The 24,513-nt window shown below is 38.8% G+C and overlaps 2 protein-coding genes across 7 annotated transcripts in view; one reads left to right on the forward strand and one right to left on the reverse strand.

Moving 5' to 3' along the window:
* Positions 1-6,550, reverse strand: part of LOC137253561 (putative uncharacterized protein DDB_G0282133) — an 84,348-nt gene extending 77,798 nt beyond the window's left edge. The window contains exons 1-2 of one of the 4 annotated variants that reach the window (XM_067790737.1): positions 6,383-6,550; positions 5,816-5,991 (exon numbers count right to left, since the gene is read on the reverse strand). The gene's annotated coding sequence lies outside the window, so the exon portion shown is untranslated. Of the gene's footprint in view, positions 1-5,815; positions 5,995-6,267 lie in introns of all 4 variants that reach the window. The other 3 variants (XM_067790739.1, XM_067790736.1, XM_067790735.1) reach the window with 3 other exon arrangements.
* A 7,771-nt stretch (positions 6,551-14,321) lies between these two features.
* Positions 14,322-24,513, forward strand: part of Tmep (Transmembrane endosomal protein) — a 128,877-nt gene continuing 118,685 nt past the window's right edge. Inside the window, exons 1-2 of one of the 3 annotated variants that reach the window (XM_067790949.1) lie at positions 14,322-14,661; positions 14,732-14,817. The gene's annotated coding sequence lies outside the window, so the exon portion shown is untranslated. Of the gene's footprint in view, positions 14,818-24,513 lie in introns of all 3 variants that reach the window. The other 2 variants (XM_067790948.1, XM_067790950.1) reach the window with 2 other exon arrangements.

Below are 24,513 nucleotides of genomic sequence, written 5' to 3' on the forward strand. Positions count from 1 at the left end.
GTGTGGTTAGCTATTCAGCTATGTGACAGCTTCGAAAAAATCGCCGTGACTGACTGGCTGTGATAGCCTCTGCATCTCGTTCCAAACATCATTTCAAAACTGTCATGAGAGGCACAATCAGCTGCGATAATAAAAACCGGATGTCTGCGACATCTAGCAAAGGATAACAGCACAAATCGCGGATTCTATTGCTGAGAGCTGTGATTGAAACTGTGACTACCATAACTGATAAGGGTAATTGTGAACTGCGATTTATAACATCCTAGCACAGGCGGAACTGGCTCGCAGAAACTTATCAGTCGCCTCGTCCTCCTCAAAGCAGGAAATGGTGCCCGAGTTGTCATGTATCCTGGCCACAGTCACGTGTTGATGACATGTGTTGTTGTTGTTGTGTTAACAATGCTTCGCCCCATTCAATAGGTGCGACCACTCACAAACTGACATCAAAGTCCTCGAACGGGAGTTCCAGGAACCCAGGAAACAAGCAGTTTTAATAGGGTTGGACCATAAGGATGTTGCGGTTAGAGACGTAGGCTATACGTAATGTTTCCTGTCAGCCTTTGTTTCGAACTCCCAACTTGGAGAGGCGGAGCCCCACGTACTTTGTCGAACCAGTTCCAATGTAAAAAGACTTTTTGATAATTGTGAGAACTTCAACTTGCTGGATCGAATAACGCTCATCAAAAGCAATATGAACTTTGTCACCATTGCCTTCAGCAAATGTATAGACTTTGCAGCCCAAAGTACTATTCAACAGGAGGTCTTCGTTTTTTCCCACGCATGAGCACGGAAAGACAGTACGTGCAGCATTGCATCCAGTGTCACCAGGCTTGAGTTTAACTGATAATGGGTCTAATCGTATTGGTGAAGATTCATAGGAAATAGTGGAATGTATGTACGAAACGATACTGGGTCAGTATCGCTATAAAGCTTAAATAATGTTCATTATCACTATAAATTTTTGGAAGCATCGTTACACCCAACTCATAGTAGTACATCATGGAAATTCGATTGAAAAACAACCCATCTCGATACAAATTCATAAAAACTTTAGTTTAAACAGTCATAACTGGACTAATCAATTTTTCCCATAAAACAAGCACACATCGATTTATACAATATCATATGCGTTCGTTTTTTTTTTATCAGATCATCCAATTCGGAACAATTTCAGGAACCGAAGTAATATTCCTATATTGCTAATAGAAATTGCTCGCAATGAGTTTTGAATTCGTAGTTGGTTTGTAGCAGCATAAATGTGAAAAGGAAAATTTTAAATTTAGCAATATATCGGCACTCTGATGTTTGTGAGTGTACCTAGGCTGTAGTAGCAATATAGGAGTATTATATATATGGGATTAAATAAGTATAATTTCGGGAAAAGTTCAAATCAATTGCGAGATCATTTTTGTGCAGTTGAAGCATCCTTACGGGTACATTTCGGCATTCATTTAGATAGACAAACACAGGATCACTTCAGAATCATTTCGAGACTGTTTCGGGATCAACTGGGAACATTACAGGATAGTTTTGGGATTATTTTATGATCCTATAGCTGTCCTGAAATTGTTTCGAATCGGTCAAGAAATAATTTCGAAATACTACTGCCCCAAAATTGTCCCGAAACAGACAAAATAATTTTGAAGTTTTTCCGAAATGATACCTACTTGGATCTAAAGAATGACCAATTTTTAGAAACACAATAGAGAGATTAGCCATATTTTTCAAGGCGCACAGATTGCCAAAATACGAAAGACCACGAAAGCAATCCGTTGCGGATTGGTCAGATTGACCAGTATTCAGGAACGTCGTAACAACCTTCAAGTCTGAAGTTTTTAATTGGGTTTGCTTTAGAAAGAAGTGTCCGTTACGTGTATCGATTGCATCTGCGGAATCGACATTAGTAAATGTTATGGAAGTCAGAACTACGTGAATGTTCTTTGTTAAGTTTATAAACATGTTCAGCACTTTCGCTCAGAGATCGTCATAAGCCGGAAAAAGGTACATAAGTAGTAAAGCCGAAAATAAGCAAGATATTTTGTTCACTTGAAAATGCTACAACTTACCTCCATACAACGTAAAAAAACTTCTTCAAAGAATGGAGTTAGTATCTTGGCTCCGGCATCATATTTTTGTAAATTTTGTTTTGTTTTGGAAAAGAAATTATATACTTATTTGTGTGTGTTAGCAGAATGGTGGCAGAAATGCGTGTCCCATTAAGCATTGGAAAAGTAATATAAAATTGTATTCAGGTGAGTTACAACATTTTCCAATGGTGGACAGAACTGGTGGTAAGTTACGGCCAAAACGCAAAACGCATTCAAACAGCAGTATATTGTATATTTTTCAGTTTTATCTTCTATTTATTTAAATTTGCTAATTTTTGCTTGTTATGAGTTCGAATTTTGATTATTAGTAGCAGTATTGAGTATTTACAACGTTAGACATTTTCTTTCCTACTGCCTTCTTTACCTCTGTACAAAGATTCTCAATAGAATTAAGATCAGGGGCTGAGCCGGCAAGTCCAGGACCTTAACACCATTTGAAATAAACAAATTTTTTGCCAATTTATCGGTATGCTTAGGGTGGTTGTCTTTTGATAAACCCATTTCAGTGTTGTTGTTGTAACGATAAGGCTTTGGGGAGTGTTATCGATGTGATGGTCCTTTGCCGGATACAGATCCGGTAACACAGCACCATTAAGGTGCTAACCCGACCATATCGGGAACGATTTATATGGCCACATTAAACTTTCAGGCCATCCCTCCCTCCCCACCCCCAAGTTCAATGAGGAGCTTGGGGTCGCCAGAGCCTCGTATGTTAGTTAAACAGGATTCGCCGCGGATAGTTGAGGTTGACAATTGGGTTTGGAGAAGCTGTATATTGTGCTGGCACCTGAAGGGTTGCGCTACACAGCCCCTTGAATCTGGTATTTTAGTCGCCTCTTACGACAGGCATGCCTACCGCGGGTATATTCTAAACCGCTGTAGGACCCATTTCAGCGTCATCTTCTATTCTGCGTGTGGTAGCATAGGCGTCTCCATTATCTATACGTAAAATTTGGCATCCATATTCTCTTTTATTCAATTGTGTGGACCTGAGCTGTAGTAAGAGAAGAATCACCACACATTGATTTTGCCACTGCCCATCTTTGGTGGTGCAGGAAATAATCTGGGATCAAAAGCATTTTCTGGCTTTCTTGCATAACCTGGGTGCCCTCTCAAAGAAAATAAAACGATTTTGTTTTAATCGGACCAAATGTTTCGCCATTTTTTGACTGGCCAGTGCATGTGCTCTTCAGCAAAGTTAATTCTCGCTTGCACATACCGGGGTTGAAGTAGAGGCGCCCTTCTTGGTCTTCTGCCAAAAAGTTTAGCTGTGATCAACTTCCTTCTGTTTGTGGACGAGTTAACATGAAGATTTAACTAATATTTATATAAAAAGGCCAATCTCGAGCTTAAGCCCCAACTTTTCTCAACTGCCGCGGAAGAGCTTTATTTTGGCGGAACGTCAATGTGCTCTAACGGGAGTCGAGGAAACTAGCTGTTTCAACAGGGGTGGACCATAATGAGAGAGGTGGTAAAAACGTTGGTTCCACATACAGTTAAAGATATGGTTGGTGTCATGTGGGGACACATTACATGTTTTGTATGTCGGGGTTGATTCTGGATAGGTAGGAGGTTAACCTGTTACAGTACCCAGATCGAAGTTGTTCCAGAGTGACGCGCGTTTCCCTAGGGAAAGTGTGTTCATTCTCTGCTAGTTTTGTGTATTTTTCGTTGAGTACAGGACTCTGCGGGCAATTCCGTGCACAGTGGTCTGATGTCTGTTTGTTGGTTTCACTGAGGACCTGCTTGTGTTTTTTCGAGACGGTCGGGATTATACTTTTATGGTGCTTTGTTACCGGAATGTACCGTATCTGTATCTGGCAAAGGACCATCAACATCGATAACACACCCCAAAGCCTTCGCGGAGTGGCCTTATCGGCACAACAAACAGGACAAGTACGATAACAGACTTATAGTAAACGATTTTTGTGCTTGAATGAGAATTTTACTATTAAATTTTCTACTCGGTCCAAGTGATCAAGTGATGACATTAAGTACTTCCTATTATTCTTGTTCAGTGCAGTACTTTTTCACCTCCTTCTCCAACCTATAAAAAGCTGAACTTATCATTGGCATACTCCAGTAATTGCAGTTTATATTTTATTGTACCCTAACAGATTATAAATGATGCTAAAAATATTCGTGTAACCATCAGGTTCACAAAAAAAGCACGATCGATTGCCAATGGCTTGCAGAGGCCCGTCTCTTGTACCAAACATCCAGAGCCGTAATCAAATCTTCAAATCTCTTTCCGGCAGCACTTGGGGTAAAGACAAAGAAACGCTAATTACCACTTACAAAGCGCCCCAGCGGGTTAGGGGATCAGAATATACCCGCGGTAGGTATGCCTGTCGTAAGAGGCGACTAAAATACCAGATTCAAGGGGTTGTGTAACGCAACCCTTCAGGTTGCCAGCGCAATATATAGCTTCTCCGAACCCAATTGTCAACCTCACCTACCCGCGGCGAATCCTGTTTCACTAACAGACGAGGCTCTGGCGACCACAAGCTTTTCATGGAACTTGGGGGTGGGGAGGGGGGAATGGCCTGAAGGTTTAATGTGGCCACATAAATCGTTCCCGAGATGGTCGGGCTAGCACCTTAATGGTGCTGTGGTACCGGAGCGTACCGGATCTGTATCCGGCAAAGGACCATCACATCGATAACACTCCCCAAAGCCTTCGGGGAGCAACCTTATCGCTACAACAACCACTTACAAAGCAATTGGATGACCGATTGCATACTACGCGTCCCCGATACAGTCGCCAAGCCTAAAGGTTAATCACTGGAAGAAAATACAAGTCTGCCAAAACACTGCCCTCAGAACAGCTACGGGTTATCTTCTTATATCCCCAGAACACAACCCTCACAATGAGGTGAGAGTACTCCCCATAAAGGGAGAAATGCTGAACAGTTTCTGTGGAATACGCAAAGAACCTGGGCATCCCAACAGACATCTCGTTGATGGAGCCACACCTCCCAGGGGCTTAAGGGGTCATCTCCGTAAGCATTATAAAGAAATACGGCACCTGAGAACACAGCCGTATTAAGACAAAAAAACACAAGCGGGTCCTTGGGGAACTCCACAAACAAGTGTCGGACCTCTATGCCAGGAATTGCCTGGTGAATCCTGTACTCAAAGAACAAAACCCAAAATTTCCAGAAAAGGAACGCACACTCCATAGGGAAACGTCTCAACTTCTATCTGGATACTGTAACAGGTTAAACTCTTACCTATCCAGAATCAACCCCGACATACAAAATGTATGTCCTGCTTCCAATGTGACCCCATATGCCACCAACCATTTCTTCAATTGTAATGTATCTTCTCCCCCTTTATCTAAACATCTAAAGAAACTTTCTCGATTCATTTTAAAAAATTAATAGCAAAATTGTAAATACAAATTAGCTTTAACATAATTTATGAAACTGTTAAAAGCTCTAAATATTAAATAAGGGGAAGAAAATACAAATGTAAAATGTTTCTAAGCACTAAAATGGGTTATTTGGGTAAAAAGATTTGAAACGTATTAAGTAGGTTCAAGATAAGCGTGGCCACAAGCGATAACAATCTAAGTTCTATACTTCTAAATATGGTTTATCGCGTATGACCACGAATATGTACAAATTTTATATAAATTATACATATTCATGTAGTACAATAGAATGCAAGTTTCCTGAAGCGAGTTCGAGTCATTTTGTTATTACGTTGTGTTTATTCCCGTGTCGTCCGGTAACGTAAAACAATTCCCATACTGCTGGTTTTGTTTGCCATCCAACCGTTCAAATATGAATGTGTATAACATCGTACGGATGCAGCCTTTCATAAATATAATACGCAGACACAAAAACAACTTCATATAGTGCAGTGAAGGCTGCGCCAGCTGCTAAGTAGAAAAATCGATAAGTTGTCACAAAGAGAAACGACCGCCATATTTGTTTTTGGATGCTACGCCAGCCATTCTTAATATTGATCAATCGCTGCTTCATTTATCAATCGTATGCACGTTTTGATATACATACATACGTACTAAATTAATTCGCAAACATCAACACCGAAAGCTAATCACGAAATTCAATTTATTTTAACTTCCTTGAACGCGAGTAGGTGCTCCGCTGGCACAAAAGACGGTTATCGGCATGTACATATCTATACGTACGTGGATGTATAATTTGCGTCGCAAATTGCGCCCCGAAACACACAAAGCAGCGTCACTTTTTTTCACGTTATAAAACCGTCGATTTTTGGTAGGAATTTTAACTAACTTTACTCACCACGAAAACCAAGAAAAACTGAAAACAAACTAATCCAATATATTCACAATAATATGGGCGTATGCTTTTGATTAAAATAAGTCTATTAATTGTCCCAGAATTATTTAAATTCTTTTAATAAAATTTGTCCGTGGCAGAGTCTTTCCTCACCTAAATTTTTTCAGCGAGTGACAGTTGTATGTATACCTTCGTTAAGTTTCGATATGGCTACCACATAATGGCCAACTGTCAGGGTTGTATGGAACGTGAGAGATACCTGATTAATAATGTGTTTTGCCGCTTTCTTCGCTTCGAAGCAGAGGTATATTCACATGTAGTCCAAGAGCACTCTTCAAAATAAGCCGTTCATTTCCATGCATATTATTTGCGTAGCTCTGAGGCCCTATTCAGTAACTATGAGTTTTGAATTGTACATTTTTCTCTCATACAAATTATATGAAGAAAAAGTGTACATTTTAAAACTCACAGTTACTGAATAGGGCCCTTGGATACACTCATCCTTTCGAAGGAACTCGGATGCACATGGGATCTGGTTAACTTGGGGCATATTTTAAAATTCTCATTTTTTTTATCTATATTGTAAAGTTTCTCTACAACGGCATGCATTACAGGTCCATCATGTGTATTAAGTACTGTATTATTTAAAAAATTATTTCTAATAGCTTTGATCAAGTGGAATAATCATACATAACAGGTATATTTTGCCCATCGTAAATCCATGTAGAATGGGACTGATTTATGTTAAGATCTTTAATTGCTTTCTGGTTCGATGAACCTTGATCGCATAAAATAGCTTTAACATTAAGACCAATCTTTTATGCGACATCTATATTTTCCTTAATTTTATGTAAAAGATTATAATCCTTGTCAGAGGTATGCACTACGTAATATGATAAAATGTACTTCCACGAACTGCAAATACCTTTTACCATAAAAAATAGGCACTTGTCTGCGATTAAGCTTTTACGATTACCATTGCCGCTATCAACGTAGCCTTCAAAAATATCTTCTTTATTTTTATTTGCCTTCAAATATTATAATTTTTTAAATTTCTAATTTTTTTTTGGTCGCTATTTCGATCCGACTAAGTCGGTAAAGCATATTCAATTGTTTCCTGAAGATGATCTCAGCATCTCAGAAATACAAACATTTAAACTGTGTTTCAATTTTTAAACTGCCTCGAGCTCATCAAAATTTAATAAATTATCTTCTTTATTATTAAATATGAGATCTTTTTTAATGGCAACCTCATCAAACAAAATCTCACATATTCTTTCTTTTTTTGACATTGTCTTTGTCATTTCTTTTAAATTACTTATAATATTATTATCAATTCCCGGGCGGACATATGGTATCGGACGATATCGCAGTAAAGATTTTTTATGAGGCATTCGAAAGCCCAAATCGTCAATCAAGAGCCCATATGCTTTAGAGGACGTGTATTGGACGTTTTGTGGCAATGTTTTCTCCTCAGGTGAATACCGAGTATGCTTTGACTTGACGATCATTTTAACAAATGTCACAGCATCAGCACTGGCATTTATTGAAGGAATTATACAGGCATTTTCCATGTTTTCAATTTTAGCTTTTATTTCTAGAATGTCTTTATTAAGATTTGTAACTATATTGTCTTTTTCTCGAATGTTACGATAACCCTGAGCATGCTTTGCAAACTTCTCATGGTCACAAACCAATTCAAGTCCTTCGTCGAGACCTTCATAACTGTAGGGTATATCGCAACGTTGCCGGTTATATTCCAAATCAAAAAAAACGCTGAAACTCTTCTAGGGTTAAATAATTAGGCGACAAGGGATGCTAGAATCCTCGTTTGCAACAATCGCCTCATCATTTTCTACCTCTAGATGGTATGGCGGCAAAGCACCGTTCAAAAGCCGTTTGGTTTACACATGCCTACGTTTAAAATGACGCTCGCAAATGTAAAGTGTTTTATTTGCAATTTCTGACAAATTTAAGTTGCCCGGTGTATTGCGTTCAGTCTCGGATTTTGGGAACTCAAAAATCTTTACTCCCTCCGTAGGCTGACAACTTGGAACACAGCACGCTCGCTTCAACACTTTTGTAAAACTGTGCAAGGGTGCCTCATCGTGTCCTATGAAAAAAAAAAAAACTTGAGGCTAGAGGTCAATGTAATTTTTCGCTACTTTCAGAATTTAATTTATTGGCTCTTGTATCTTGGTGATATAACTATGGACGTAATATATTAAGCAAATATTTTGTAACATGAAACCAAATATTCAACTTTTTCCGACTTCAAACAATTAAAAAATTTTAAATATATTTTTTAAATACAAAAAAGTTTCAGTGCACATACAATTTTGTACATGTATTGTGATTCGCACTTCATATAAATAATTTTGAGCAGCACTGGTTATTTTTATTGGCAATGATAATAAAACAAATTGTAGATATGCATATGGTCTGTTGTTATTTTTAAAAAATGCCTATTGGGTAGGTACTTTACTTAATTAATTGGCGCTTAACCGTTTAAACGGTAATATCAGTCCAACAAGACGAGAATCTTAAAGTTTACTTCTGTATGTATGCACATATATATATAATATGAAATTTACTTATCTATACACTGAGGAAGATTTAGTTTGAGAATTTAAGTACATAAAAAGATTTAAACTTTATATAAAAAAATTTAAGCACCAAATTTCAATCTTTGCTAATTAATTGAATCCATTTATATGCATATTTATTTGTGCATTTCACTTGGCACTACGAATATCGCAAAGAAATATATGGGAGCACACGAAATGACTTTGTTTCGTTTATTAACGTTAATTATCGTAACGAAATGATATCGGTTCGTTGGTTAAGCATGCCTGAAGTTTCCTTTTTTTAGTTTGGAATCCAAACAAAAATAAAGTAGTATCATATATGCTTTACTTACGCGCACGCAATGCGTTTTTATCATGTTGGCCTGTGACGCAAGCAACTTTCTTGAATTTGGGTAAACGAACATGCATATTGCCATCGGTCTTGACCATGGTACAATTATAAGGTAGAAGCATTAGCGAAAATGCAACCCTCCCGTGTATTTTTTTGTTGCCGATTGTACAAAAACTGTCAATCGTTCTTTCAGTTTCTTCTGTCAAAAGTGATGGAAGAAGAAAAATGTCACATGTAATTTTTGTCAACAAAGCCAAAACAAAAAAAAGGAAAAGTTGGTTTGCTGATGAAGCTGGAGGAAAAAGGCACTTTTAATGGAAAATAAAGGTAATTAGCTGATTTTTAAATGATATATATTTAATTTATTGTTATTATTTATTTACATATAGCAGCTGAATCACTTCTTCAACGTTTCCAGCGCATCAACTCTTGGTAATTCTATACGACAGCATGACACTGATAATATGAGTCCATAAATATCGAGAGAGGTGTTAAAAGACGCGCATTGACCTCGACAACAATAATCAGAAGGCGGAGGTAAATTATTTTGTGTTGGACAAGAGATATTTGCAAACGAAGTTGAAAATTTTCAATTGAAAATTTTCATATGCGCGTTGTAATGTTGATGATATTTGGTACCCACAAAAAAAATTGTGGACATAAGTGTTTTGCGCAGATATAGTTTTGGTCTCCAAACCGGTGTTGGACCTACCCAGATTAAGGTGTCATAAGCGCGGCCGAAGGCCGCCAACGCAAAAATACTATGGATCCCACCCCGGTCTCGAAACACTCCGGGGTAATTTTTCGGTTTTTTGGGAATATCTTTTGAGCGAGCTAAAATTTTTCTTTTCCGCCTTCGGATTATTGTTATTGGATTTGGTGCTGCATGTTATCTTGCACTCAAAGAAATGGAATATGATAAGAAATTTATAGGTTTTCTGTCGAAACGTTTATATGATCGCATCACTTCAAGGTTATCACATGGTATATGTAATGGTGATCCAGAGCAAAGGTATAGTGGTTTATTAAATTTATCATTACTTATGACCTTAAAAGATGTGGCCTTGTCTAGTGCCTCAGCATGTACTTCTGCATCACTGGAACCCACGTGCGATTGGAATTGATGAGGATTTGGCACATAGTTCAATAAGGTATACGAGTTTACCGTACTGAATTGTTTAGTTAATTTGAAAGTAATTTATTGTTAAATTTTTATAGATTTGGTATTGGTTGTTTTACCACCATTGAAGAGGTTGATTATATTACCGATACCTTGATATCATTTATCATGTTGGCCTGTGACGCAAGCAACTTTCTTGAATTTGGGTAAACGAACATGCATATTGCCATCGGTCTTGACCATGGTACAATTATAAGGTAGAAGCATTAGCGAAAATGCAACCCTCCCGTGTATTTTTTTGTTGCCGATTGTACAAAAACTGTCAATCGTTCTTTCAGTTTCTTCTGTCAAAAGTGATGGAAGAAGAAAAATGTCACATGTAATTTTTGTCAACAAAGCCAAAACAAAAAAAGGAAAAGTTGGTTTGCTGATGAAGCTGGAGGAAAAAGGCACTTTTAATGGAAAATAAAGGTAATTAGCTGATTTTTAAATGATATATATTTAATTTATTGTTATTATTTATTTACATATAGCAGCTGAATCACTTCTTCAACGTTTCCAGCGCATCAACTCTTGGTAATTCTATACGACAGCATGACACTGATAATATGCGTCCATAAATATCGAGAGAGGTGTTAAAAGACGCGCATTGACCTCGACAACAATAATCAGAAGGCGGAGGTAAATTATTTTGTGTTGGACAAGAGATATTTGCAAACGAAGTTGAAAATTTTCAATTGAAAATTTTCATATGCGCGTTGTAATGTTGATGATATTTGGTACCCACAAAAAAAATTGTGGACATAAGTGTTTTGCGCAGATATAGTTTTGGTCTCCAAACCGGTGTTGGACCTACCCAGATTAAGTTGTTATAAGCGCGGCCGAAGGCCGCCAACGCAAAAATACTATGGATCCCACCCCGGTCTCGAAACACTCCGGGGTAATTTTTCGGTTTTTTGGGAATATCTTTTGAGCGAGCTAAAATTTTTCTTTTCCGCCTTCGGATTATTGTTATTGGATTTGGTGCTGCATGTTATCTTGCACTCAAAGAAATGGAATATGATAAGAAATTTATAGGTTTTCTGTCGAAACGTTTATATGATCGCATCACTTCAAGGTTATCACATGGTATATGTAATGGTGATCCAGAGCAAAGGTATAGTGGTTTATTAAATTTATCATTACTTATGACCTTAAAAGATGTGGCCTTGTCTAGTGCCTCAGCATGTACTTCTGCATCACTGGAACCCACGTGCGATTGGAATTGATGAGGATTTGGCACATAGTTCAATAAGGTATACGAGTTTACCGTACTGAATTGTTTAGTTAATTTGAAAGTAATTTATTGTTAAATTTTTATAGATTTGGTATTGGTTGTTTTACCACCATTGAAGAGGTTGATTATATTACCGATACCTGCATCAAACATGTCGAACGTTTACGTGAAATATCTCCATTATGGGAGATGGTTCCAGGACCAATTGATTTGAAAAATATCCAATGGTCGCAACATTAATTTTGTTTATGATATATAAATAAGGGCAGTTTTGTATTGTATACATCTTTTAGTGTATGTATTTATATTCCAAAGCAGTTTAATGTAAAGTGAGATACAACTTTTTAGGAATTATATTGTTCCTACGTTGTCTGCCTAAGGTCGTTATTTTGTAGTATTAAAATTATATTAGGAAATGCTATTGCTAAATGTTTTTTGTAGTGGACCTTATTTTCAATACATGTATGTATGAATGCTAACGTTACTGTCTCCAAAAGATGTTGAAAATTTGGGATGAGATTGTATATAAAATGCTGAGTTAATAGTATATTAATGAATAAATACTGATTTATTTTCAAATTTCATGTATTTTGTAAAGTAAAAATTAAGTAATTTAGTAACCTAATAAATATCGAAGATACATATATACATAATAACGTTTAACGTTGGAAACTCGTCGTGTCGGTATTTGAGGTGCAGATTTCTTTGAAGGATATGTACTCTATGTCTTTAGATGTAATCTTTTTTAATTAAAAAAAGCACGGGTGTGTTAAAAATTTCAAATGAGTCGCTATGCCACAGAACTTTCGGGTTCAGCGCCTTTGCATGGTTGTTTTGATCCAATTTTTCTTTTGGCTCCTCTGTTCGGAACCGATTTTTCTTTCGGTTTAATTTTTGAATACTAGTTCGGTTGTAGTACTGACTTCAATTACGGTTCCGGGTTTTCCTTCTGGCTGTAGCAAAGAGGCTTTTGTAGCAATTTCGGCTTTAGGTTGGATCTGGTATCGGTACCTGCTACGGTAAAAGTTCGGCTTGGAATATTTCCGTTTTCAACTCCAGTATCGGTTATACTCCAGTTTTTTTCTTGTCATCATATGGATGATATAAATAATCCAAAAGTAAATCTATAGCATGTAAAACATAATTGTCTAGCAATATATTTCCTCTTCGCAAACTGTTTGTGGCCCTGTTGACTAGTATATATACTTGTATAGCATATTTTCGCTCTTTGTAAACTAATGGTGGCCCTGAAACTAGGGGAGGTTACTGCGTTTGGGTTTCACGGCTTATTCGTGGTACATCATGCATATCCGTTTGTGTGCTGCAGCTGTTCCGTGCGAAGTATTGACCTTTCGCTCCAATGGTGTCACTTAAAAAAAAGCGAACATGTAGAAGGGACTTTATTATTTATCCTTCGTCCTTCCTTCACGTTATAGCGGCGAAAGTATTGTCCGATATTTTGGTAGATAACTGTAGGAATGACCGTTGGGGACGATGAGACAACTTCCGTTTTTTACAAACTCTTGATTAGCACTGCTAAGTCATACATAAAATTATATTATATTTTTTATCTTACAACATTCGGGAAGCAATATTTACATCAAAGACGGTAAATATAGCGATGGAGTGGAGTTGGGCATCAAATGATCTCCCACAATAAGGTCACAGGCCTGAAAATGGAGCGAAAAAATTAAGCAATTTTAGGGAAGCTAACGCCACAAGCTTTTTCCCAATTTTTCCCCTTCCTTGATCTTGCGGGGTAATTCTTTACTTTAGCTCACAACTGCAAAAACTCGTGCAAAAATATCGGGAGAGGTGTCAAAAAAATGTGCTTTGGACTCAGGACGACGAATCCGAAAGCGAAAATTAAAAATTTTATTTCTGTCAAAAAATATTCCCAAAAAACTGAAAAATGGCACCGGAGGGCTTCGAAACCGGGGGTGGAATCCATAGTATTTTTGCGCAGGTAATAGTCCAGTTGAGGGGTCGACTGCTAATACGCTCGAGAGAGGTGTCAAACGATGCGTCTTGACAGCAGTATTAATAATCCGAAGGCGGAAATTAAAAATTTTAATTCGTTCAAAAGATATTAACGAAAAACCGAAAAAAGGCCCGCGGGTACCTCCGAAACCGGGGATGGGATCCATGGTAATTTTGCGCAGAACACCTTTGTGCGTTGGCGGCCTTCGGCCGCGTTTATGGAAAATTACCATGGGAGGCCAAATCTATATCCGCGCAAAACACTTTTACCCACATTTTTTTTTTGTGGGTACTCAGCACTATCAAAATTACAACAGCCACATGAAAATTTTCAACTTTTTAAATATATCTGGAAAGAAATAAAATTTTCAATTTCCGTTTTCGGATTCGTGGTCCTGGGTCCAAAGCGCGTCTTTTGACACCTCTCCCGATATTTTTGGACGAGTTTTAGTAGTTGTGAGCTAAAGTAAAAAATTACCTAATAAATTTTCACATCAAAAGTAAATAAACAAAAAATGTAAACATAAACGAAGTTTGACATTTTATGACCACCTTCGAATGAAAAAACATGTAAATGCAACGCTGATGCGTTTACCTGGTTATTGTACCATGTCTTGACGACATCTATAGGCAAATTGAATTGCACTTATTTGCAAAGCAATTTTTTTTCGTCAATTCCGTATTTATTTTCATGCAATTGGTTTTTTTCGATGTTTATGGAAAATGGTTTTTAGAAAAAAAATGTGGCTCTAAAAAACTAAAAAAATAACAAAAATTGCAAATAGCTTAGAGCTTAAAATAAGTGTTTTATAACGTTTGCAAACGAATAATTTACGTAAAAGAACAGGCGGAGTGTAAATTCAGATATTCGCAAAGGAAAAATCAGAGCAAATAGCAAAGACAAAAACGTCATCTCTGCCAAACTGAATCGTTGATGACAACGACGTCAGCTGGAGTTGTGAAAAAATTTCAATTGGTTAAAAAATTGTAAAAAAATATTGATAATTTGAAATAGTACACACAATTAAGCGCATATTAAGTAATATTGTTTAAAAAGCTCTTAGATATTTGGAGAAAAATTTAAAAAGTGGCAGTGATCAAACGCAAGCAAAAGGCAGCATAGAATAGACACAGACCAACAAGGTTAGTACAAATTGGAAAGTATGTAGAAGACAAATAGTTCACATAGTACATATAAAACATTGTGAGGTTTTCTGAATTAATATTCCCAGGTTAAGAGGATTAGGATATTCCCGCGGTAAATCATGCCTGTCGTAACAGGATATGCATTTCTCAAGCCTGGAGTGAGGATCATTGCTTGGAACTTCTTTTATTTAAGTTGACTGATGGAAAAAACGCTGAGCTTGAGATGCACCAAAGGATCGCCTAAATTTTTTGTAGCCTATTTCAATTCTAATACCCAAAATATGGGGAGAGAAATTCATTTAACATATCCAACTCTAACAGCATTTTAGTGTAACTAACAAAAACATTTTCAGGAGTTTTTCACAATGTCACCGTATGCTTCCAAGTGACATGATCTTAATAAAAAGGTTGGCCATATATTTCTATACAAGAGGTGAGAAAGTCCCAACATTTTTTCTTGGAATTTTTCCCGTTGTAAATATGGGGTGACACCTCGAAAACCTCCATCAAACATTATTTTGGTTGGCTATTAAACCTCCATATCCTACATTTTGATCAAATGGACAGTTTAGCTAATTTTGACAAAAGTTTTCTCTTGAAACTGAAAAAACTCAACTCTGTCCTAGCTAAATCGTATATGGCAACGCATATTCCGAATGTGCATGAATGCATATAACATCGCCGTCTCTGTTGTTGTTTTCGTAGCAGTGCTTCGCCCCATCCAATAGGTGCGACCAATCACAAATTGTCATCAATGTCCTCTAACGGGAGTCCAAGGAAACTTGCTGTTTCAAAAGGGAGAGGGGTATTACAGTCTTTGGTTCCACACTACAATTGAAGAGAAGGTTGGTGTCATATGGGCACACATTGCAAGCAGGACATATATGTAATTGGAATGCCGGGGTTGATTCTGGATAGGTAAGAGTGTAATATGTTACCCTACCCAGATCTAAGTTGAGCTAGAGTGACAAGTGCTTCCCTGGGGAGAGTGCGTTCCTCCTCTGCTAGTTCTGAGTATTTTTGTTTAAGTACCGGATTCGCCGCGCAATTCCTGCCATAGAGGTCCGAAGCCTGTTTGTGGATATAACTGAGGAACTGCTTGAGTTTTTGCTTCATACGGCTGTGTTCTTAGGTACCGTATTTCCTCATAATGCTTACGGAGATGCCCCTTAAGCCCCTGGGCGATGTAGTCTCAGCAATTATATGCCTGTTGTGATGCCCAGGTTTCTTGGTATTCAACGGAAACTGTTTGTTTAGCATTTCATTTCTCCCCCTAATGGGGAGTACTCTCGCCTCATTGTGTAGGTTGTGTTCTGGGGACACAAGCAGATAACCAGTAGCGGTTCTGAGGGTAGTATTTTAGCAGGCCTTTATTTTCTTCCATGGAGTAAACTTTAGGCTTGGCGCCCATATCGTGAAGGTAGCTTTGATATGTACATCACCGTCTCTGGTCGAACGGTCTTCCTGAGGTAAGGCGTCCCTGTTATAACAGGCGACTAAAAGCAGCAGTTATGAAAGTTGGAGGGCTATTCAGGCTAGGACCAGATAATATTAGTACCGGAGCGTACCGAATTTACATATAGTGAAGAACTGCCTACATCCGGTCACACTCCCGTAAACCTTTTCACGTGAAGATTTAATGGCTGAAAGGTTCCTATTCAAGCAAGTTGTGCATATCTAAGGGCGTTGCAATCAGAGCTATGGAGCATACGATTATGATTAAATATCAATTACGATTACTGTAATTGTAATCCATTTATACGATTACGATAACTGTAATTGTAATCTTCATGAACAAGTAAAGTTGTCTAAGTTCGGGTGTAACCGAACATTATATACTCACCCCCCATTTCCTCTTACAATAAAACTTGATAAGTGAAATATCATTGATTCAAAACTATTTTTTGCTAAGTTATAGCCTATTATTGTAGTCTACGACCCTTTTAAGCTTCTTTTATATCTAATTTGCCGTGGTCTTTAACCAATCCCGTCCATTTTTACTAGAAATATTTTTTACTATAGGGAAACTTTATGTACCCAATTTTATTATGATCCGTCAATTTTTCTTCGACTTATGGCTCCCGAAACATAGAAAATTGCTTAGTCATGAGAGGGGCGGTGCCACACCCATTTTCAAAAATTTTAGGGTTTTCCAATTTAATGTTATAACTCAATTACAAAGTTAAATTCTATTGATACAAAGCTATTTTTCGCTAAAATATAGCTTATTATTTTCGTCCACGACTCTTTTAAAAATCGTTTATATAAAAGTGGGCGTGGTCCTTAACCGATTTCGTTAATTTTTCTCCAAAGTATTCCTTATAGTAAAGGCAACATCTCTGCCGAATTTTGTTACGATAGATTTAACGATTTTTGATTTATGATTAATAATATTTGTAAAATTGATTTTATCACAAGTGAGCGGTGCCACGACCATTTTAAAAAATTTTTTCAAATTTTTATCGAGAGTCAATATCAGTCAACACGTCAAATTTCAACATTCTAGGTGTATTATTTACTAAATAATCAGGTTTTTTTGTGTTATCCAAAATGTTTTATATATAAAAAGTGGGCGTGCTTATCATCCGATTTCGCTCATTTTCAATACCAATCTATTCTGGGTCCAGATAAGCTCATATATATCTCAATATTTATATATTATATACACATTTCTTTATTTCAGTCTATGGCATTTAAAGCCCTACAGACTAGATAACAATGTTTACTTAAAATTAGATAAATTATTTAATAGTGTGACGAATATGAGTGACACTAAGTGATACTCACATCCCTAGTCTGATGCTAAGTAAATAAAGTCACAACAACAATAAAGCAGACAAGTCACTTGTATCTACATAAACGAATCAATCATTATGTCTACACATATGTACGTATACGCAGCTGAGAAGCTACGCACAACCATATAAATCTGAGATACTTCCGAAAGTATGCAATGAGAGAAGCTATAAAATCGTGCAATTGTAGTTACAGCTGAGAAATTTGATAGCTGAAGGCCAACTAGTAGATTCTGGAAATGGAAGCGCCTAGAAGATGCGAACGAGGAAATCAAAGAGTATAAAAGGCAGCGACAGATAGAGGCGCTAGAATCAGTTTTGATTAAGCACGCAATCTGTCGGGCAATAGTAGAGTTATTTATTGTGAAGTACTTTATTAAAGGTCATTTTGCATTATTAAATATTGGAGTTATTTATTCAACAGTTTAGTGATTCGAACTTAGCAGAAGGTTGCAAATAAGAGGATTTGAAGTATGTTCGTTACAATAGTAGTACAAAGTTGGGTCTACCACGTTCCCCAAATCAAAATCCCCAAAATCAAAATCCCCAAAATGGTGTCTTTCTGCGTAGTACACGCTTCGTAGTACACACATCGTTAGCTTGTTCGAATTAGAGCGACTAGCAGTCCTATATATGGATAAGTAAAAATATGTATTGCCAAAACGTGAATATTAGGGCGGGTCGATTTAAAAATCGCTCATTGCTCTGTGAAAATCGTATTCTAGGGATCAAAATAAGAAACTTTGCCGAAGGAACCATACCTCTAAAATGAATTCTGATGTCCCCCCCTCCCCCCCTTTGGGTCGAACTTTTGGATAGGGGCAATTTCAATTCTACCTGCTGTGTCTTGTGGTGGCTTAAAAAAAACAACACAAGCAATTTTACGATCTGCAATTGTGTCACAGTGATACCTTCATTTTTTAAAACGGTTGAATAAAAAACCCGCACAACTATGTTTACGACATGCAAATGCATCACAGTGATGCCTTGGTTTTAAAAGGGGGTTGTAAAAACGCTAATTTTTAGTAATTTTTTTAATTTCTTTTCTATTACTAAGTTAAATTCATTTTTTCATTTACATATTTTCTGACTAAATAAATTTCTAAAGAGAAAAATAAACTCAAAAAAGAAAAACCATAGGCATTTCAAAGTGGGATTTTTCAAAATTTGCTCCTACGACCCAAAGGGGGGACATCAGAATTCATTTTAGAGCTATCGTTCCTTCGGCAAAGTTTCTTATTTTGATCCCTAGAATATGATTTTCACAGAGCAATGGGCGATTTTTTTGTCTCACCACAAATCGACCCGGCCTAGTGAATATATAGTTATACATACATAAATATGAATGAAAGAGGAAAGAGATATTGCTATTGCACGGTCATGATGTTTATCATAGCACTGGGATTTTGTGTTTGGGGATTTTGATTTTGGGGATTTTGAATTTGGGGATTATGTGTTTGGGTATTTTTTTTTCTTTGGGGGTTTTGTGTTTGGGTATTTTGTGTTTGGGTATTTTTTTGGGGGATTTAGTGGCACTCCCACATAAGTTGAGTATAGACACAATAAAACTTACATGCTATGAAGAGATTGACCAGAACATTAATCTGTTTGAAAAGATATCAGTAAGTATTGTTTTAAAAGTAAACTTAGGAAGAGCAAAGTCAATAGCTGAAGAATCAGAGATGCGATGAAAGTCGGTCATAGCTCTACGCAAAGGAGCGTTTGAGGCATAGAGGGTTCGGACACAATCCGTATAGAAAATAGGTACATTACGAAGAGGCCTTGTAGGGATATGGAATCGGAAACTCCTAAGGAGACAAGGTGCATCAACTACACCATTAATGATGTCATAAACAAACGTGAGCGATAGGACAGTTCTTCTGCATTCCAAGGACTCTAGTTTGATAAGTGAGCACCTGGATTTATAAGATGGAATCGGTTCAGAAAAGTTCATCGAGCGCAGCGCGAACCGAACAAACGTTTTCTGCACACGTTCAAGCCTAACAATATGGCATTCATGATATGACCTCCAAATAAAATAGGCATATTCCAGCTTAGAACGAACTATTCCAGTGAACAATAACTTGAGGGTGTAGGGATCTGTGAATTCTGTGCAGGAACGCCTAATAAAAGCCAGAAGTGAATACGCCTTAGCAATAGTAGAATTTATATGGGTCGTGAAAGAAAATTTCGAGTCGAAGACAACACCCAAGTCCTTTATCTCGTTAAGAGTTGAGAGGCGGGTACCATCAAGAGAGTAGGAAGTAGGAATGAGGCCACTTGATTTAGAAAAGTTTACAAGAAAGCATTTGTTAACATTTAGTGGCAAGTTATTGGCACGACACCAGACAGCAACGTTATCTAAATCAAATTGAATTTTAATCACGTCATCTGAGTTTGCGATGGTATTGAAAATCTTTAGGTCATCAACGTATAATAGAAAATTAGAGTGCTGGAAGCGGGTGGAAATATCGTTTATAAAAATTACAAAAAGTAACGGGCCAAATATGCTACCTTGAGGCACCCCGGAGGTGGCAGTGAATGGGTTTGAAGAGTTATTGTCTACCAAAATGTGTCGGTAAACATTCTAACGGGGATAATTTTATAACGACGCGAAATAGTCACATACGGCTGTATTGAAATGATTTTCAAATGGCCCCAAAGGAGTCCTGTAATGACGTAAAAAAATGTGAAGTGATTCTGAACACAATCCACAAATAGTACCGAATCCTCTAACAAATCCCGGATCCCGCAAATAGTTCCTATATTAATCGATAGATGAGTCCTGAAACAGTCGATAATTGGTCCCAAAATGATGTGGAAATTTTAGCAAAGAAGTCTTAACTAGGTCCTCCCCTTTCCTTTCCTTTATTTTCATATTTTTTGGCGGCAGCCGTGCTGTGATGGTAGCGTGCTGCGCCTTCGACACCGAAGATCCTGGGTTCACGCCCTGGGAAAAGCAACATCAAAATTTTAGAAACACGTTTTTTCAATTAGAAGAAAATTTTTCTAAGCGATGTCGCCCTTCGGCAGTGTTTGGCAAGGACTCCGAGTCTATTTCTGCCACGAAAAGCTCTCAGTGAAAACTCATCTGCCGTTCGGAGTCGGCATAAAACATGTAGGTGCTGCCCCGCTAATTTGTAGGAAATATTAAAAGGAGCACGACGCAAATTCGAAGAGAAGCTCGGCCTAAAATCTCTTTGGAGGTTATCGTGCCTTAAATTTATATTTATTTTCCTTTCCCTTCCTTTCCTTTCCTTTCCTTTCCTTTCCTTTCCTTTCCTTTCCTTTCCTTTCCTTTCCTTTCCTTTCCTTTCCTATCATTTAATTTCCTTTCCATTTCTTTTCCTTTTTCCTTCCTTTTGTTCGTTTTTCTTCCTTTCCTTTGATTTCGTTTCATTTCCTTTCCGTTCCTTACCTTTCTTTTTCTTTCTGTTTGGCTCGTTTCTTTTTCTTTCCTCTCATTTCTTTCATTTCTTTTCCTTTCCTGTAGTTGCGTAAGCATATTCATAAATAATCCACAAGTATGTTATTGTTGTTGTTGTTGTAGCAATGCTCGCCCCACCTAATAGCCGCGACCGATCACAAATTGTCATCAATATCCTCTAACGGGAAACCAAGGAAACTTGCCGTTTTAACAGGGGTGGACCATAAGGAAAGGGGTGTTAGAGGCGTTGGTTCCACATTACAATTGAAGATATGGTTGGTGTCATGTGGGGACACATTGCAAGCGGGGCATACATTTTGTATGTCGGGGTTGATTCTGGATAGGTAAGAGTTTAACCTGTTACAGTATCCAGAACGAAGTTGAGCAAGAGTGACACGCGTTTCCCTGGGGAGTATGCATTCCTCTTCCGCGAGGTTTGGATAATTTTCTTTAAGTACTGGATTCACCGGGCAATTCCCGGCATAAAGGTCCGACGCCTGTTTATGGAGTTCACCAAGGACCTGCTTCTGTTTTTTCACTTCATACGGTTGGGTTCTCAGGTTCCGTATTTCCTCAAAATGCTTACGGAGATGACTCCTTAAGCCCCTAGGCGATGCTGGTTCATCAATCAGATGTCTGTTGGGATGCCCAGGTTTCTGGGTATTCAACGGGAACTGTTTGGTCAGCATCTCATTTCTCTCCCTGATGGGCAGTATTCTCGCCTCATTATGCAGATGGTGTTCTGGGGACATAAGAAGACAGCCCGTGGCGATTCTGAGAGCAGTATTTTGGCAGGCCTTTAGTTTCTTCCAGTGGGTGATTTTTAGGCTTGGCGACCATATGGGTGACGCGTAGCACGTATTCGGCTAGCTAATTGCTTTGTATGTAGTCATGAGCGTTTCTTTATCTTTTCCCCAGGTACTGCCAGCGAGGGATTTGAGGATTTTGTTACGGCTCTGAATTCTTGGAACAATTGCGGCTGCGTGCTCACCAAAATGTAGATCCTGATCAAACGTCAAACCCAAGATTTTGGGGTGTAGGACAGTCGGTAGCGTAGTGCCATCGACGTGGATGTTCAAAATGGTCGACATTTGGGACGTCCATGTTGTAAATAAGGTCGCGGACGATTTAGTCGGTGATAATGCCAGGTTTCGCGAGGCGAAAAAACTGGAGAGATCAGGGAGGTAGCCGCTTATTTTATTGCATAGCGCATCGTTCTTTGGGCCTGGGCCTGTGGCCATTATTGTGCAGTCATCGGCGTAGGAAACGATTGTAACTCCTTCCGGTGGCGAAGGTAGCTTAGATATGTAGAAATTAAACAAAAGTGGGGATGTTGTTGTTGTTGTTGTAGCGATTAGGTTACTCCCCGAAGGCTTTGGGGAGTGTTATCGATGTGATGGTCCTCTGTCGGATACAGATCCGATACGCTCCGGTAACACAGCAACATTAAGGTGCTGGCCCGACCATCTCGGGAACGATTTATATGGCCACATAAAACCTCCATGCCATCCCTCCCTCCCCACCCCCAAGTTCCATGAGGAACTTGGGGTCGCCAGAACCTCGTCTGTTAGTGAAACGGGATTCGCCGCTCGAAGGTGAGGTTGACAATTGGGTTGGAGAAGCTATATATTGCGCTACACAACCCCTTGAATCTCACAAAAGTGGGGATAGGACACCACCCTGTGGCACCCCTTGTTTAATTCTCCTTGGTTTCGATGTTTCGTTTCTAAATTGCACCGATGCCTGCCGACCACCTAGATAATTTGCGGTCCACCTTTTAAGACATGGGGGAAGGGTAGACCCTTCCAGGTCTTGCAGTAACGAGCCATGGTTGACCGTATCAAAAGCTTTTGATAGGTCTAGCGCTACGAGTACTGTTCTATGGTGGGGGTATTGATTTAAACCGTAATTTATCTGTGTGCTAATGGCATTTAGCGCGGTGGTAGTGCTATGGAGTTTTCTGAAGCCATGCTGATGAGGGGCTAGCTGCAAATTTGCTTGGAAATAAGGGAGCAAAATGGCTTCAAGCGTCTTTGCCACTGGCGATAGGACAGATATTGGACGATACGACTCACCTATGTTAGCTGGTTTCCCAGGCTTTAGTAGCGGGACCACCTTGGCCATTTTCGATTTCCCGGGTATGACAAAGGTGGAAAGAGATAGGTTGAAAACATGCGCTAAATATTTGAAACCCTCTTTCCCTAGGCTTTTAAGCATCGGCATGGCTATGCCGTCTGGGCTCACTGCTTTGGATGGTTTAGCACGACCAATGGCGTCCTCAACCTCTTTAGCGGTGATGGTGATTGGTGACGCGCTGAATTTGTGTTTATGTGCGTGTCTATTGGCTCTCCGTCTATCTTTGTCGACCGTAGGATGCATTATATATTGTCGGCAGAAAGCACTCGCGCATTTTTTCGCGTCCGACAGCACTTTGTAATAATAATAATAATATAATAATAATAATGGGGACTTTACGGTGGACCAAAGTTTACCCACACCGGTAGAGAGGTTACAACCTCTTAGGTGCTCCTCCCATTTCGCCCGCTTGTGTTCATCCACAAGCAATCTGATGCGTTGGTTTATATCCCTTATTTGGGGGTCGCCTGGATCAAGCTGTCTTATAAGGTCACGTTCTCTCGCTAAGTTTGCGGGCTCCGCCGGGAAGTGGGGCCGGATTTCGGGAATTCTCCCGGCGGGAATGAAATGTGCCGAGGCGGATTCAATGACCTTACGGAAGGCACGCTCCCCTTGGTGGGCATCAGTCGGGATAAGGAGGGCAGCAAAGCGGTTGTCTGTAAAGGATTTATATTCTTCCCACTTTCCTTTTTTGAAGTTTATGAAAGTGCGTTTTTCAGTGACGATTAAGTCGGCGGTACGCTCGAGCGAAATAAGTATGGGCAGGTGGTCGGCTGCCAATGTTACCATCGGCTGCCAGTTGACGCAGTTTACGAGTTCTGCGCTCACGATTGAGATATCTGGCGAGCTGTGGCAGCTTCCTACCATACGTGTGGGGGCGTCTCCGTTTATTGTGCAGAACGTCGTTTCTTCTATTTGATCCGCCAACATCTCACCCCTACTGTTCGCCCGCAAGTTTGAATGTCATAGATCATGATGGGCATTGAAATCGCCTAAGATAATGCGATTGTTGCCAGTGAGTAAGGCCCTGATATTAGGGCGGTATCCACTGGGGCAACAGGTGGCAGGAGGGATGTAGATGTTGATGATTTCTAGGTTTGCATCGCCTGACCGGACAGATAGGCCTTGACGTTCTAAGACATTGTCCCTGCGGTCGATGCCAGGATCAAATATATAATATTGCACAGAGTGGTGTATGATAAACGCGAGACCGCCTCCATTTCCGCTCTCGCGGTCTTTCCTGTGGACATTATACCCAGATCAGGTCTGCAATGCAGATCTTGCTGTGAGTTTAGTCTCTTGAATCGCAGCAATGCGTAATCTTCCCAGTTAGTC

The sequence above is a fragment of the Eurosta solidaginis genome, chromosome 5 (genome assembly GCF_040869045.1).
Source record: "Eurosta solidaginis isolate ZX-2024a chromosome 5, ASM4086904v1, whole genome shotgun sequence".
Taxonomy (NCBI): domain Eukaryota; kingdom Metazoa; phylum Arthropoda; class Insecta; order Diptera; family Tephritidae; genus Eurosta; species Eurosta solidaginis.